The following is a 17,689-nucleotide window of genomic DNA, read 5'->3' as shown; positions in this document are numbered from 1 at the left end:
AAATCTTTCTCTAATCCTAATCTCTTCAACAAACATGGAGACGACATGGCATATTTTACTATAGACATCCTCTAGCTCAACCTCTTGTTTCAGAGGTTCACCAAGAGGATTTGTATCAATCCTAATCAGCATTAATAATATTAAATATATAATTAGACACAAACAGTTCAGCAAATCATTATACGCAGTGCGACCCCTGGAAACCCTAGTGTTACAATTTAGCAGACTTTGCAGACATAAATCAGGTTTGTGGTAATCAGTCTTCTTCACTCAGCTTCGATACTAATTACATTCCCCCATTACATGCATTCTATGCATTCCCTGGCTGCCACTTCTTTTTGAAGCTGTCAAGAAACGGATACCCAACACTTTCTCGTTGTCCACAAGAGACTCTGTACTTTGGCAGTGCAACAAGTTGAAACACGCTCAGGATTACTTTCTTGCTATACCCATATACGGCTTAAATCAAACACTTGGTCCTCGTCAGTTTCGATACGTCCTCAGCTATCGCCGAAGAAAGTCATTGCACCAGTTGCAATAGGGAGGTGAACATATATGGAGATCATGCCCTCCATTGTGCTAGCGAAGTAGGAATTAAGTTCCTCCACGATCTCGTTCGAGATTGTCGACATATGTTATAGGGCCGGAATAGCTGTCAGGAAAGAAGCATCACTTGGCCTCGTCTCCAGGGATAACACTAAACTATTACCGGTTGACCTACTCGTTTATAATTGGAAGAATGGAAAAGATACATGCTTCAACATCACTGGTGTTTCACCCTTCACGAATGATATTCGATACTTTGCACCTGGCTAGGCCATTACTAGAGCAGTTCTTCGAAAGCGCAACAAATACCTTAATGCTTGTGAAACTCATGGGTAGGAGTTGGGAATTCTGGCCTTTACTACTCTGGGCAAATTAGGCGAGGCACTTTCTTGAAAAAACTGAAAAAATGTCTTGCGAACAATAATTCAAACTGTGACTCTGGAAACTTTATATTTCATCGAATAGGCATTGCAATCGATGTGCATTCCATTTACGACATCAAAATTCCTGTACGGGATTCAGGTTCGAATTACCGCAATTTGTTGATAAGGTTCACCAACACCACTTTGGGTCCACAACCTAGGGTGTAAAATTTTAATTCCGAAAATAGTCATCACATGGCGAGTAAAACATAAAACTGACGTGCACGTGTTTTTCTGCTAGAACGCATGCTATCCATATCTATCTTGACCCGTCCTGACTAGTCAAACTATAAAGTAGTAGTGGGACTCGAGGAAACTCAGCATTGCGCATTTATTGGAGTTGACGTAAAACTCTGCATCTTCTTTCTTCTTCCGACAATTCAAATACAAAATCTTAAACTCTTGATATTCCTTCATCTCTTCCATATGCAGTACTGTATTTTCTGTTCTTCCTTTTTGCTTCCTAGAATATATAGTGTGTAACGAAAACATCTGTGTGTAATAGAGAGAGATGGGAGTGCCATCTTTTTACCGGTGGTTGGTAAACATGTATCCAAATGTTATTGTGAATGCAAAAGAAGCCAAAGAAGCTGGAGGTGAAGCAATCAACAGCAGTGATCCCAACCCCAACAGGATCGAGTTTGATAATCTTTATTTGGACATGAATGGGATTATTCATCCTTGTTTTCACCCAGAAGATAATCAAGTATATACTACTAGTACTTTCTATATAGTCGCAAATTTCAAATCATATACTCATTTTAATACCAGTATGAGTTCAAGTTTTAGCTGACCGTTTGCATGCTTATCTTCTTTGATTTTTTTTATTATGGGTTGTATTCATTTTATTAGTAATTCGTTTATAGGGTGTATGTTGAATGAACTTGTAATCACGTTTTGTGCAGGTTGCAACTCCAAGTACTTTTGAAGAAGCGTTTGAAAACATATTTTACTAATGGATGGATTGCATTGTTTGTAGATGGAGTAGTTCCAAGGGCTAAAATGAATCAGCAGAGATCTCGACGATTTAGAACTGCGAAAAGATGCAGAAATCGCTGTGTGTTCGGTGTTAATTTGTTTCCCTTATCATGATTTTACGGACTAGTGTCGTAAGACACGAACGCTGTTGTTGTTGTTGTTCTGTTTATAGCGAAGAAATGCTCAGAAAAGAATTTGAAGCTCAGAAAACTCCAGTCTGAAGTTTCAGATTCCAACATGTGTTTACGCCTTAACAAAGATCCCGGATGGAAACACGTGGAGGTTTTCTTTCTTATAACTAACTGATAATTATCAAATTTTAAAACATAGTTGTGCTGCATTTACGTGGAACAGGGTACATTCTTATTTTAATTTCTTGCATGTGAAGGTTATATTGTCGGATGCAAATGTTTCATCCGCCTTCAGAGAAATCTGCCTGGCTATGAGCCCAATACTAGGCATTGCTTATACGGACTGGTATGAGAAAATACAGTTCCCCTGCAGTCCTGCTGCTTAAAAATATGTGTTCACTCTAGTCTGGTCGTCATTCGATTGCCTAAATTAAGGTAAAATGTCTCATTTATTTGTTCGTTTGTTTTGTTGCAGGATGCCGATCTTATCATGCTTGCTTTAGCAAGCCATGAACCTCATTTTGCAATATTGAGAGAGCTAAACTGTGCTTTCACACCCAGTATTGTCAGTAGAGGCCAAAGAAAGTTTCCTCAGACAGTCGATTTGTCGTAACGAGTTTCTTTCTTTCTCCTACTCTTTGCAGGAGGTATTTAGTCAGGTACAGAAGCCAAGCTCCAGTCCGTCTTTAATAAAAAAGCCTTACCAGGTTAAAGAAATCTTTACTATATATCCTGTAACCGTAAGCACCTTGATCGCCTTTTGACATCTTTTATTCTTTATGACTGATCAGTTCTTGCAAATTTGGACATTAAGAGAGTATCTAGAGCTGGATCTAAGAATTGCTGACCCTCCTTTTACAATCGATATAGAAAGAATTGTAGACGATTTCATTTTGATGTATTTCTTTGCGCGGAACGACTTTCCCCCGCATATACCATCATTGAATATCAACGAGGTTTGTCAATGAATTCACCTGTCTACCTACATTGTATTCAATCAAGTTGTGTTTTTTTGACTTGCATGTTAAAATTTCATGCTTTGTCTTTACAGGGTTCCATTGACTTACTATTGGCTGTTTATGAAGACAAGTTCAGAAGCCTTGGAGGTTACCTGGTCGATATGCAAAAAGTAATAACATATATGTTTCGTCATCGCAATTTCATTGCATTTTGGGATGTGATAAAGTATACAGCTAAATTATTCATGTTTTCTTTGTATATGTAAGCAGGTAAAAGATAAACAAGCTTCTTATATGAAGCTTAAGAGAATAGAGAAGTTCATTCTGGCAGTTGGTGCGTACGAGGATTACATTTTCAAAAAGAGAGCAGACTTGAAAGAGCGGACCGTAAGAAGTTTCATGTGCAAGCTGGCTAATGAGCAAGCTACTGAGGTGAGAACCCAAATGTTTAGGGTATTTCTTTTTCTTGCTGTTGCAGGAACGAGCTTAGATTATTTTGCGATTTAATGGCACTGTTTTGCATTAACTTAATGCAGGATTCCTCCTCTTTAATTAGACCTCTTAGGGATTTGCATCTAGAAAATGATCCAGACGGGCATGCATCAACGCCTTGTGAACATAGAGATGTAAGTTAACAACTAGGATCTCAAAGTGTGTACACTGTCCACTTTTCTTGGTATATTACAAATCTAGTTGTCAGCTTTTCTTTTTGTTGAAGATCTGGTTGTTGCTTTTTTGCACATAGGTGTTGGAAAACACAAAAGAACTTCAAAAAAAAGTTAAAGACTACATGCAGAAGCAGAATGACCTATATAAACAAGGACTTGTATCAAATGACAAGGTTTGTCTTTCCTGGATTTGCCCTCACTTCTCTTGAATTGACTAGTTGCTGTAAAGGTGGATCTTCATCTTAGGTTGGATATACTGCAGGTCAAATTGGGTCTTCCCGGGTGGAAACAACGCTACTACAAGGAAAAGTTTCTGGTGGATGATATTGAAAGCATCCGGCAAGAACTTGTATGCCATCATCATTAAGTCGTAAATTATTATTTTTTCAACTCAATCATGAATGTAGCAATGTTCACGTAAATCTAATTCGTGTAATATGGTGGGATTTCATTGAGACCAAAAGTTGCTTTCCTTTTCAGGAGATTGATACATTATTATACGCAGGTCAAAAAGTACACTGAAGGATTATGCTGGGTTTTGGAATACTACTTCTCTGGAGTACCTTCCTGGACCTGGTAATTTAGGGAAAATGTTATGTTCCTTTACTATTTGAGATTTTCTTTTGCCGAGTGACTATTAAATTTTGATACTTAACAGGTATTATCCCTACCATTATGGTCCGTTCGCTTCGGATTTCAAAGGTCTTGTGGGCACATACATAAAGTTCCAGATGGGTGCTCCATTTAAGCCATTTGATCAATTAATGGCAGTTCTCCCACCGAGAAGGTAAAAGCAATCTTATCTGGTAAAAAAATTTCTGTCTGCAAGGCATTTTGATTAGTATGAAGTATCTCTTCACAATTAACTTGAAGTTTACGTGTATATAGTGTAAGTGCTCTTCCGGAACCCTATTGGAGTCTAATAACTTCTGAAGAATCCAACCTAGTAGACTTCTTTCCTGCGGGAAAGAAACTGCTTTTATGGTTTTGAATGACTGCCAATGACCATTTGATTAACATTTTAACATTTCGTCATCAGATTTCGAAATCGACGCTGATGGGAAGCGATACTTGTGGCAGGTGTGCTACTAGATCCTTTACTGCCATTTCCAATCCAATTTTCTATTCTAGTAAGTATATCTAATTATATGGTTGACTGACATTGAAGGGAACTGCGAAACTTCCTTTTATAAACGAAGAAAGGCTGCTATTAGAAACAAGGAAAGTAGAAAAGGAACTGAAGGTAATGCACAATGTATAAATGGCTCTTGCTGTTTAGCTGACTTATTATTGTTTTACACTTGGTTGCCGATGTTCTTACAATATTGCAGGTTGAGGATTCAAAGAGGAATTCTGAGAGAGCGGATTTGATGTTCATAAGCCAATCTCACGATTTGGTTCCAAACCTTTTGTTATGTAACAACATGTCTGCAAGAGTTCCAATAGAGATTCAAAGGAGGTAATTAATTTAGGTAAACGATGCTGGACTTGGGAAATACTCAAGTTTCTGTTGTACATCATTCTAGTATAGAACATGATTACTTCTCTTTGGTGCCTGTATGCTCACATGATGCCTTACTTTTCCGTCTCTCACAGTGCTGGGTTGAATGGTAATGTATTTCGGTGTAGTGAGGAATGGGAGAACTTCAGTAATGTGGAGGATGGTGTAATGTAAGTTCTGGAAATGCATCTTATTAGACTTCTCTCAAGTTATGTTTAGGCTTCAAATATATCTAATCTTACTTAATGCAGGTGTGTACACTATGAGTTGCCCGACACCCATCCGCATATTCCTCGGTTGGTCGAGGAAGTTGAGCTGCCTGAAAGGGTATCATGGTGTTTCTATTTTCTTTTTCGTATTTTTCCTTTGCTATTGGTCGGGCTAGTTAGTGTAGCTGAGAAATTTTTTATGCTGTTCTGGTTTAACCTCGTATACAATTTCTGTAGTCAATAACCGAAGATGACATCGTCAAGACCCCATTATGGCACGAATATGAAGGCTGGGAGGCACCCAGAGACAGGTAACTTTATTATGGCGGTCCAGCAGTAATCCCTTCGTTATGTTACGGGATCTTATATTTTTGACGTCTGATTTCAATGACTGGTAACAGTATGTTCGATTGTTGTCTGGTTGGTAACAGATCACTGATTATCCAGAGTAGATGCGAACAAGTAGCAGATCTTTAGAAATCTGTACCTGAACTGAGTAATGAGGAGACATGGAGAGGAGTTGGTTCTGGACCTGGTGTCAGTGCTGGGAGGGGGAGAACAAATCTAAGGACTGCTTTTCCAGACACTAATATCCAGCCAACTGCTGTGCCATCTAATCCTTATGGAGGACAAGCTATTAAGCAACAAATGTCTTCTTGCAACAGCTACAACCCTCGTAACCACATTCACTTCTCTCCTGCTGGCAAATCATCCAAATCCAATCAAGGTCGTTGGAGAAGAAATGAGCAAGTGAGAGAGTCGTATGCGGCACACCGTCAAGATGGCGAACAATCAAAATCCAAATGTAGGTAGCCAGATTTATATGTAAATAGAAAAATTTGATCCGTCTTTTTTTCCCCGCAATAGTCAAGAATATAAAGGATAGTTTGGACAACAGATAAAGAGCATTTTCGAAAGAGCTCCTAACCATTTCGGAAAAAACTAAATTCATGAACGTGGTTTGTTCTAATTAAAATTAATTATTATGTGAGTTATTAATTAGTGTCTCATTAATTTTTCGTAATAAATAATTTATTAAATTTTTTTGCGTAATGTATAATTTATTAAATTTTTTTATTTAGTATCCTTTTAATCAGAGAGCAACTATGTGCACCTTCCTCCCCTCATTAGTTGTGGATAACGGAGATTTCTTCCCGTTTAAAAAATTCATTTACAACCTTCCCTGTCTTTTCATAAGTCATTAAGAATGGCAATCCATGAGATCATGTTATACAAACAAAATATCAAACAATTTATGCGCATAATCAACGGAACACATATGAATTAATCCATTTTGTTCAAACATAAGATTCTCATCCAAGTTTAGTCATCTGCTAATGAAATTGATGACCATGGTGATAATTATCACTTATTTCAATAGCTTAATACAGAAGAAAATGCATAGATTATGCAGCATAATTATCAGGTGAAAGGCAAAAATCAAGCATTTATTTTTACATAAACATAGCTAACAGCTGTACAATGGGATTGTTATCTCAAAACTCTATCATCATAGTGTTTCGAATGAACAAAGATTGATTAGGAAAATAAAAGATCTGTTAAGCATAAGCAAGATCAACATTTTTTTATGATCGGCTTAATTAAGATCAAATTTTTTTTGATCGGCTTAATCAAGACCAACGTACTCTTGTTGATTTACTGAGATGAGCAACGAGAGAGAAATATGTATTATAGAGCACACTGGAATAAAGAAAATATATGTGTACTAATGGAGTTCGTCATTTCCAATGTATTTTTATTTTCACTAAAACAATTCAAAATAATATATTTTTTAGAAAATTAACAATTAACGGTTGAAGAGGATTCGACAAATAAAGAGGGGAGGAATGTCCACACTCGTTAAAGTCATGATCCAAAAAGTCGGACTCTCTTAATTAATCTAATAAATATGTAATTTTGCATTAATAAATAATTTTAATAAAAATTACATCAATTAATTTATTAATGGTTAGCAATAGAAAAAGTAGTGGATGGTAAAAGTGGTGGTGGAGGCGATAATATCAGTGGTGGTGGAAAAAATACTGTCGATGGGCGTGGTTTTATGGTGGTGATGTTGGTGAATAGTCGTGAACATTATTAGTTCTGTATATTTACAACACAGGAAACAAGCAAAATAACAAGCTAAATCCATGGTTGTGGTTTGCGCTAATTAAAATTAATCATTATGAATGTTTTATTAATTAGTGTCTCAAATCTTTCATAATGAATAATTCATTAAATTTTCATCATCTAATGTCCTTTTAATTAATCTAATAAATATGTATTTTTATATAATTTTAATAAAAATTATATCAATTAATTTATTAGTGGTTAGTAGTGGAAGAAGTAGTGGCTGGTAGAAGCAATGGTGGTGGAGGCAAGAATATCAGTGGTGGTGAAAAGAATAATGTCGATGGGTGGTTTTATGGTGGAGATGTTGGTGAATAGCTGTGAACATTATTAGTTCTGTATATTTACAACACATGAAACATTGTATCGTGAAAGATATAGTTGGTCATCACAATTAATAAGATAAGAACGAATATCATATTTTGTGAAAATATGAAAATTTGGCTATAAAAATTTGTGATTAGCCAGATTATGAAAATTTGGCAATCACAGATCGTCGTAGCTTCAATCTATTTAAACTTTTCGGTTTAGAAATGTTAGATTTTTTCAAGAACCAATTTTGCGTTTCTATTTGTTTAGACTTAGTGGAAATAAAATTTTGATTTCATCTTGATTCAAAAACGGGTTAAAATAAAATTGATTGCAATACAACAAAGTATATAACAATATAAAAAAAATGGAATTAGTTAACGACCTAAGTTTGTTCCACCAAAACTTTACTCATGATGTTTGTGATTCAAAACTAGATGTGCGATAAACGACCAACGGGAAATAGGCGACGGGTGTGGTGGAGAAATAAATGGTATTAGATGGTTTTGTAGTGGTGACGACGGTTGGTGAGTAGCAATAGGCTACGTTGATTTTGTGTCCCTACAAAATGGGTAACATTATAAATTAGAAGTTGTGATTGATCGTCTTATTAATAAAATAAACTCGGTCAAAATACATTAAAGATCAAAAAAATAAAATAAACCACAAAATATCACGTTATATAATTACTACAAACAAACGGACACAAGTCAAAATTAATACACAAAAAATTACTTAATATCGGGAATTGTCTTTATGGTAAGGGTTGTATCCAAGGTATGCATACTTTTCTGCCTATTTCTTTATACAATATTATGCGATGAAGCTTCGCTAAGTTAGGAAGATAAATACCGGTCCTCATTTTTCCTTCCAATTGGTAAATTCGTGGTTTCGGTCGATCCCATGAATACACGTTGAAATTGACAAAAATTCATTATATATTCTTTTATTCCCATATCAAAAGTCTAAATAAAAAAGGAAAAAATTGATCAACTGAAAATAACAAACCTTCCTTCCCATAAAATTGAATAATTGACTCTGTCGCTCACATTCGATAGGATGAGTGGGTTTGAAAACTCTAATTCCATACTTTGGAGCAAACGAAAATCAAAAGTTGGGAAGGGACATAGATTGCGAAGAGGAAAAAACTCAAATCCAAGAATATAGTTCCGCTCAATATTCTTTCAATTTTCTCTCAATCTTCGTCGACCAAAACGTATATCTGTGACTTTAAACTACTCTGAGCTAATAACATTTGAGAGAATCCTTCTTTTTTATATTGTTTCATGTATGAATTTTTTAAATTTCTATCATTTTCTTGAATATCATTTGTTGTATTGTATATTTAGATGAAGTACACATTTTTAAAGATAACTTTATTGATTACAATAACTTCATGATTGAAATTTAGGGGTGCCTGTATTTTGTGATTAGTCAGGTTATAAAAATTTGGCTATCGCAGGTCGTCGGGTTTCATTTATTCACAACTTTTTGGTCTAGGTTTAGACATTAGTGGAAATAGAATTCTTATTTAATCTTGATAGATAAACTTATAAAATTATTCAGATTAGACATTATAATTTGACAACAGATTGATATTTACAAAATGATCTTACATGTGTACAAGATCTCCTATTTTACGGGCTTCTATTTCGAAGTACATAATAATTTGATCAGAAGCAATTTTCAATAAATAATATAACATGATTGTATGTAATTTATATATATGCGTATATGATCCCCTGTTCTCCGGGCTTCTATTTCAATTTCCATAATAATTTGACTAGAAGTAATTTTTAATAAATAATCTAACATTATTGTATGTAATTTATATAACAATGACACGGCTTAAATCTTAGTGTTAAATAAAGAGGCACATTATGAGCACGTGAAGGTCAACCTTCCTGGGTTGGATGGAGAGACGATCCGGATCCAGTTTGATGTACGCAACCGAACCTTATGTTCGGTTTCCTGGTACTTTATTGTAGGTTGCCGAACTATATGTTCATCCAAGATAATGTTGCACGCTACTTATGAACCAAATATAAAATTGAAACACAAACCCAATTTAAACAAATATAAAAGTGTTATAGATACCAAACTCCTAACTAATTGTTCAAAACACACGGAATCCATCACTAAGATGTTTTTATAAACTACAGCCAAATGAAAATAAAAGAAAAGAAAGGATTCAAACACGACCACTACGACGAAGTCTTTTATTTCCTTGTTGTCGACCCCTATTCAATTGCTTAGACCGACTCTCCTCCCAGCATTATTTGGGAAAAATTTCTTGATCTTGATCTTCTTCTTCCTCCTCTCCCTTATTTTCATCCCCTTCTTCCTCTTTCTCTTGTCCTTCTTCTTCTAACTGCTTTTCTTCTACATCTTCAATTTGTTCTCTTTGTTCTTCAACCTCTTCATTTCTAGTGGCTTCATTTCCTTGCTCTTCTTCATCATCAAGATGGGGATTAAATCTCTTTCTTTTCTTCCTAATGAATGAAAACCACAATATTAGCTAAACATAATATTTTTTTCTCAAATAAATCAATAAATGGGACTAAATCAAACATAAGTTGTAAACAGATTAAAGTTCGGCAAGCTTACATGAGTTGTGAAATAACCGAACTAACAGTTCGATTATCTAATATGAGTTGCGACGTAACCGAATTACATATTTGGTTTTAACAGACCAAAGTTCGGTTACCTATATAATTTATCGACTAGATCGAACTCAAATTTCCCATACTAAGTAATATGTTCGGTTACGAATATCCATGGTTTTTTTTTTTGCGAGCTAACTGAACTATACCTAAAAATGGATAAATTTGCGACATTGCCGAACTGTTTTTCATATTGAAAGTTCGGTTACTCAAAAACTAGGGTTTTCAAAACTTTCCTAGCCGAAATGTCTAATGTAACTACAATTTTCAATGGATTTTGATGATTTCTAATCGATTTATTCAACAAAAAACGAATTAAAAGGATTGGGTAAGAAGGAAATTACCCGCGTATTTGCATATCACTTGAATCAGACTTCTTGGTTGTTGTTGGATGATTGATTTTGCCCTTCTTCTTTGTTTCAAGTTGTTTATCAATTGTCAATTCTTTTGGGAGATTTACTATATTTGCGAACCCCGGACTCGATCATGGAAGTCTTGGAGTTTGCTTGGTACGCATGTTTTCGAATCGACGATTAACGTCAATGTATACGAAGAAAAGGAAAAGAGAAAAAGAAGAAGAAAAAGAGGAAGAAGAAAAAGAAGAAGAAATAAATAGCGTAGAAGGTCCATTCTACACCATGTTCAACTCACTGATCCTGGGAATGTGAGATGGACTAACCTTCTCCGAGTTAGTGTAGAAGGCCCAATTGTATGTATGGATATACTACCTGACAAGGCAAATGATCTCTCTATGAAATTTCAAGATTGTATTGCTGTTGGAGATGGGAAGGGTAATGTGACAATTATTAGCATTCATGCCGGTGTTTGTACTCCTGAAGTGGCCCTCCTTTTCACTTGGTCAGCGGGACTGGAGAGACAACTCTTAGGAACTTATTGGTGCCAATCACTGGGACATAGGTAAGATAATGGGATACATATCCATGACTTGAATATTTGAGTATTTCCTGATGGTGCACATAAAACTGCCGTGCTGGCTTTTGTGAAATTTATCTGACACCAATAAATGTCCTCATCGGTGATTTTTTCTATCCAATATATGTGGGTTAAGTGGACAGCTATAGCTTATCGGTCTTTCTTGTAAGTAAATGATGATGGACTGGATGGTGATAGTCAATCACGAAAATGACTTATCTTATGAGAATTCGATATGATCTGTCTAGGCTTCACCATGGTGGTCATATAAGTTGCAATCGTGCTGTTTTTAGACCGTTCTTGGCGTACAGTTGAGAGCTATTGCCATGTTTAGAATATTATCAGTTTAAATGTAGTAAATGATTCTCATTCTTTCTGATGTTTAATCGTACAGATACATATTCACTGCTGATCCGAGAGGGATATTGAAGTTATGGAGAATGGTTGATCCTTCATTATCTAACGACGGTGAGATCATTCAGAACAAAAAGGCATCTCTATTCGCAGAATTCAAGTCAAGCTTTGGAACACGAATATTGTGTTTGGACGCAAATCCTCATGAAGAGGTTAGGTTTCCATCACTTATCATCATAGTCGTTTTCTAGTTCTCCCAGACTTGAACACACTATTTTTCTCAAGATAATCTATTCATGATCCTCCATTTTGTTCTGTCTAAACCACTTCATTTTTGCAATTATGAATGTTACTTATCTGAATTGGCATTCATGCTGCTTTAAACTGGTCAATTTGCTAATTTCATGTAGGTATTGGTATGTGGGGATCAACGTGGAAATCTTCTTGTGTTCCCTTTCTCAAAGAGTTTGCTACTTGATACTTCTATTGCTTCAGAAGTGTACATCTCTCCACTAAATCATTTCAAGGGTGCTCATGGTATATCCAGTGTTGCCAGCATTGTGATTGCTAAATCTAGTTTTAACCAAGTGCAAATACGCTCGGTAAGAATCAATTCATGACAGAGATGCCAAAGCATAGTCGAGTCTTATTTTACAAAATCTCTTTACATGACTAACTCTTTGGGCATGTGAATTTATATTTTCTTTAGGGTCTGCCTACCAACCACCGATGACATTCCACTTTCCCGAGCAGTATGGTATTTTGACATAATAATATGACCCAACTTCTAAGGCTTTCAAAAGAAAGAAAAGAATTTTTTGACAAAAAAAGTAAACACTGTAAACAAAGTTTTAGGCAGTTGTTAGATTATGAATGATATCCTGAGTGGAATTTTGAGATTTTCTTAATAGTGTAAGGTTCTCTAATTGCTGTATTCTTTTTCAGAATGGAGCGGATGGGCGCATCTGCCATTTTAAATATGACAGGGACTGTAAGACTTAAGAATTTACAGGGATGAAGCAAGTAAAAGAGTTAAGTTTAATTCAATCTGTCTCTGCTGATCCCAGCTCTGGCGAAGACCTTTCTGGTGGTAATTACGCAATAGGTTTTGCCTCAGCAGATTTTATAGTATGGAACTTGGTAAATGAGACAAAGGTATTCTTTTACATGTCTTTACATTTTGATCAGTGATTCAGTATCTCCTCCTAGTTCCTACAAAACTTTAGTTGTATCATGTATGTTCCATTATTATTTCGTTGGTGCTAGTTACCGAAGGGTTTTTGATGTACAGGAAACTCAAATTCCGTGTGGTGGATGGCGCCGTCCTCATTCGTATTATCTTGGTGATATACCAGAAAGTCACAACTGCTTTGCCTATGTCAAAGTAAGTATCTCCACCAGTGTTTGTGAACAAATGTAGAAATTCTTAAACGAGAAAGGGAAGCCTTAAATTATTTCTGGGGATGATTCGGTGAAACTTTAGGACCAGCAATACTTCCATTGTCAAATTCTGTCGTCTAAGTTGGCATCTCCATGCAGTACTTTGTAATTTACCACTTTGTTTTTTATTTATTTTTTCCTTCCGTACCTCAGTCAATGACCAGCTAGTGACGATGGAACTGCATTGCCACAGGTTGTGAAGATGGAACTGTCAGACTTTATTTATTTTTTCCTTTCTTTGTGAGAACCTCAGTCAATGACCAGCTAGTGAAATCTGAAAATAGATCTAAACCTCAGTCAAAAACATTCTCTTCGATGTCGTTCCAGTGGCTGTCCACCGACATGCCGTCAAGGTTTTCCAGTACACACAGAGGAGGTAAAGGCCCTCGGGGATCTGTTGAAGCTGGGGAAAATGCGTCTAATAATGGATCTGGAACCCCATCTGGGTCTCCTTTTTCTGAAAACTGTGAGTGGGAGGTTAGATCTGACATCATGGATAAAAATGAAAATGACTGGAGATACATGGCTGTTACTGCATTTCTTGTTAAAGGTGCAGATTGCAGGTTTGACTTGTTAACTTATTCTTTTCTGCCTCTTTTTGGTCGTTAAGGGTGTAGTTGTTGAGGAAATGAACACTTGATTTTCAAAATGGTGATGTAATATGATATATCCTTATTCTTTTGGTTTCTGCGTCCAGGTTGACAGTTTGTTTCATTGTGGTTGCTTGTTCTGATACCGCACTTACTTTGAGGGCTCTTCTTTTGCCTTATCGTCTCTGGTATGTACTTCGCTGTCATCACTATGTTCTTTTCAAACTTGTTCACTGATACGAATTGCTGATATATTACCCTTTCTAACCACATTCCTGGTTATCATTTTTCTTTTTGTAGGTTTGATGTTGCAGTGTTGGTTCCGCAAACATCACCTGTCCTGGCTTTGCATCATGTTGTAGTTCCTATCCATACCTCTTCTAAACGTGAGTTCTGCATTTGTTGCGTGCTTTTGAAGATACTGATATCAAATATTATAAGTTTGTGTAACCTGTTTCCTTTAAGATAAAAGCATAAATCATAATTTAGCCTCCCTCGTCTTCTTTACAATTTTGATTTCCAGATACACTCCCAATGAGAAATGCGTATATCGTAGTCAGTGGATCGACTGATGGAAATGTTACCTTCTGGGATCTGACTGGAAGTGTAGAAGGTTTTATGCAGCGTGTCTCTAAACTTCACCTGAAAAGTTTATCGACTCTCAAAAACGACCCCGTACAGGAAGAGGAAGTCAAGGTCGGTGATGGTGGAGGTTATTAGGAAATGAATCCTCTAAAACAATTCCTAAGTGTACAATGGACACAGTAAACCCCACCTCAGAGGCGACTAATGGCCATAGTACGAGCACCAATGATGCAAGTGCAGCCTCATCAGAGCTTGGAGGTGATCCCGTAAACAGTGCACCAGTATCTCCTCAATCCACGAATGCTGCTACCTTTCACTAGTATAGCACACACTGATAATTCACTCTCCAACATCTATGAAGTTCCACCCTTCCATGTTCTGAAGAAGGTCCATCAATCTGGTGTCAATTGTCTTCACCTTTCGTGTATCAATGATTCCCAGAATTCTGAATGTGCATCTGCTTATTGCGTCTTGAGTGGAGGAGATGATCAAGCACTCCATTGTCTTACCTTTACACTGGCAATGCCACATGCAAACTGTGCTTCAGAAAGTAACAAATACTCCGGCAGCACAAACAATGTTATGGACTGGGAATATAGAATTAAAATCCTGTCTCGTGACAGTATTGCTTCTTCTCATAGCTCTGCCGTGAAAGGTATTTCTTGCCTGGTCTTTATTTTAGTTTACGCGAGATTAGGTTTATATCATCCTCGCTCACCCAGGAAAACCAAAAAATGATTTTTCATCCGCACTTCTTCCAACAGCCGGAATTTACTGCCTGAGTAAAGGAAATTATATCAGGGTTTAGTTAGAAACTTTTTCTTTTTCACCAGTATTGCCAGTATGTCCATATTGGATTCCATGCTTCAGTGTGTTCACCAAGACCTCGTAGAGAGCTCTTGGAGTATCCATGTCATTGGGATATCATATCTATGAACTTTTATTAGATATCCTATAATTTTTGTGAGTGAAATGATTTTTTTCTTCTTCTTTTTAAGCTGTAGCAAAAGAATAAGGGATTTTTAACAAACTGCCACACTTGCAAATCCCGATTCAAGAAAATGCCACCGTTTTTTTCAGAGTTTATTAAATGCCACAACCGTTAGTTTTTCCGTCAGGACCCACACACTTGGTCTTTTTCGCTGACTTGGTCAAAAGAATCTTTTGTGATTTACATATTTACCCTTGAAAACCCTATTATACTAGTCATGGGTTCACCGTCTTTATCACCGGTAAACAAAAAAAGAAAAGAATAACAGGAGGAAATGTGTTGCTTCCGTGAATCATTTTTCAGAGCCTACAATGGGTATTTGCCAGGGTCTATCAAGAGCTTTTATATCTCGACTTCCAGGCTGAAATGAGTTCGAAATGCTGAGCAGTTGATGGAGTTTGAAGGCCAATTAAACCAGTGAAGATAATGGTCTTGTTGGTTGATAATTTGGACTGGATTTGGAGATTTATGATTGTTGAATAGTTTCTGAACTATGGGTTTGTTGTGAATTGAATTTGCAGGTGTTTCAGTGAGTTTAGAAGCGCTAGAAATTTCAATGTTACACCAAGATGAGAATGGCACATTAGGTGTTCGATAAAAGTCCTAAATGGATTTTTCTTCACCTCTTCAAGCTCAGTTTCTACCAGTTGAGCCTGAGTACAAGGGATGTTGCTGAAAGTTGTTGAATAGAAGATGAGTTCAACTCGGATTCGAGTTTTGAGTGATTTTGGGGATGAAATTAATATCGAATTGAATTTTAGGGTTCAGTGAAGAACATCTTCAAGGAAAGGAAGTTGATGAGAACAAGGGATAAGAAGACACTCCTGCTACTGCCATTGATAGTACTTGAGGAAATGATGTTGCTGTTGATATTATAGATGAACTGAAGATAGGTTTGAGCTGGAATTGCAGGTGTGTTTTGCAGTGGTAGTTGCAACAGAATTGAAGGTGGTTTGTGCTTGGTTAATGTCACAGGAGCTGCAGGGAGTTGCTGTAGGCTCTTGAGATGAAGCAAGAGAAAATGACTGCGATGGTTGGTGATGAATTGCCATGGAACTGAAGTGTTGCTACAGAGTTCCATGGGTATTTGGTGACTTAGATGAATGCTAGGACAGGTGACATGACAGTGTTGATGCTGGAGAGTTTTACTGGTGGATGTTGCAGGTGCAGTGAACCCAAGAACAAGGAGGAATCGGTGATGGATTACAGATGGGTATGATGCTGTTGAACTGGACATGGCGAGATTGCAAGCGAGATGAGTAACAGATTTGCTGGTAATGAAATTGAATTGGCACTGGAAATGGTATGAGGAGATGTATGTTTATGAGATGAAATGGTGCAGCTGGTATTGTTGCCGCTGCAGTTTGGTGGTAGTTCTGATGTGTTCGCAGGCAGAGATTGTTGGAAATGAAGAAAGGAGGTTAAGCTGATCGTGGTCCTGGTGAAGCTGAGTATGCCAGATTACAGGGTGATGGCTGGAGTAAATGGAGTTGAGATGTTTAAGCAGAGATAGAGCTGTGACAGATTTGAGGGTGTATATGTCTTTTACTAAGCTGGATAAATGCCACCTATGCACTAACTGATGGCAACAGTTTTTTTGGATGGAAAAGGTCAAACGTGTGGCATTAAATAAACTCTGAAAAAAACGGTGGCATTTTCTTAAACTGCAAATTGGAAGTGTGGCACTTTATTAAAATCCCCAAAGAATAATTAAGACTGATTTTTGCGTACCTATTCTCTGTAGGTGTTTGGACAGATGGTACTTGGTCACTCACCACTGGTCTTGATCAGCGAGTCAGGTGCTGGCATCGCAATGGTCAGGGCAAACTTACTCAGCATGTACATGTGGTCCATAGTGTCCCAGAACCAGAAACTTTGGATGCAGTGGCTTGTGGCAGGTGAGCTGAATCATCTACACTCTTGCTTCTCTATAGATTGGTAATTTAATTTCAAATTATTGAATACTGTTTCTGAAATCCTTTGCTGTTTTTTTTTGGCTGGTCGTACCTAGAAATGAGTATCAGATCGCTGTAGCTGGAAGGGGGATGCAGATGGTTGAGTTCTCTGCATCTTGTTAAAATGGAGTGTCGAGGGTGACCTGGATGATGGGTTTCAATGCTTCTAAGTTTTAACTTTTAAATAAGAGTTTGAAGCAACGCTATTATTCCTTATAGCAATGACTAGGCTGCATGTAAGGTAGTCATGCTTCCATGGCATGCCGAAAACGTATGAAGCAATTTTTGAACACAACTTAATTTGAGTGCTTTGTCGGGTTGAAGA

General features: G+C 36.8%; 2 pseudogenes; both read left to right on the top strand.

Moving 5' to 3' along the window:
- The first annotated feature begins 1,479 nt into the window (after window positions 1–1,479).
- Window positions 1,480–7,862, top strand: LOC113328606 (annotated as a pseudogene).
- A 3,140-nt stretch (window positions 7,863–11,002) lies between these two features.
- LOC113328605 lies at window positions 11,003–17,487 on the top strand (annotated as a pseudogene).
- The last annotated feature ends 202 nt before the right edge of the window (window positions 17,488–17,689 follow it).

Source organism: Papaver somniferum, unplaced genomic scaffold (genome assembly GCF_003573695.1).
Source record: "Papaver somniferum cultivar HN1 unplaced genomic scaffold, ASM357369v1 unplaced-scaffold_111, whole genome shotgun sequence".
In the NCBI taxonomy this organism is placed as follows: domain Eukaryota; kingdom Viridiplantae; phylum Streptophyta; class Magnoliopsida; order Ranunculales; family Papaveraceae; genus Papaver; species Papaver somniferum.
The sequence above is the reverse complement of the archived record's forward strand: the minus strand, read 5'-3'. Positions and strand labels throughout refer to the sequence as shown.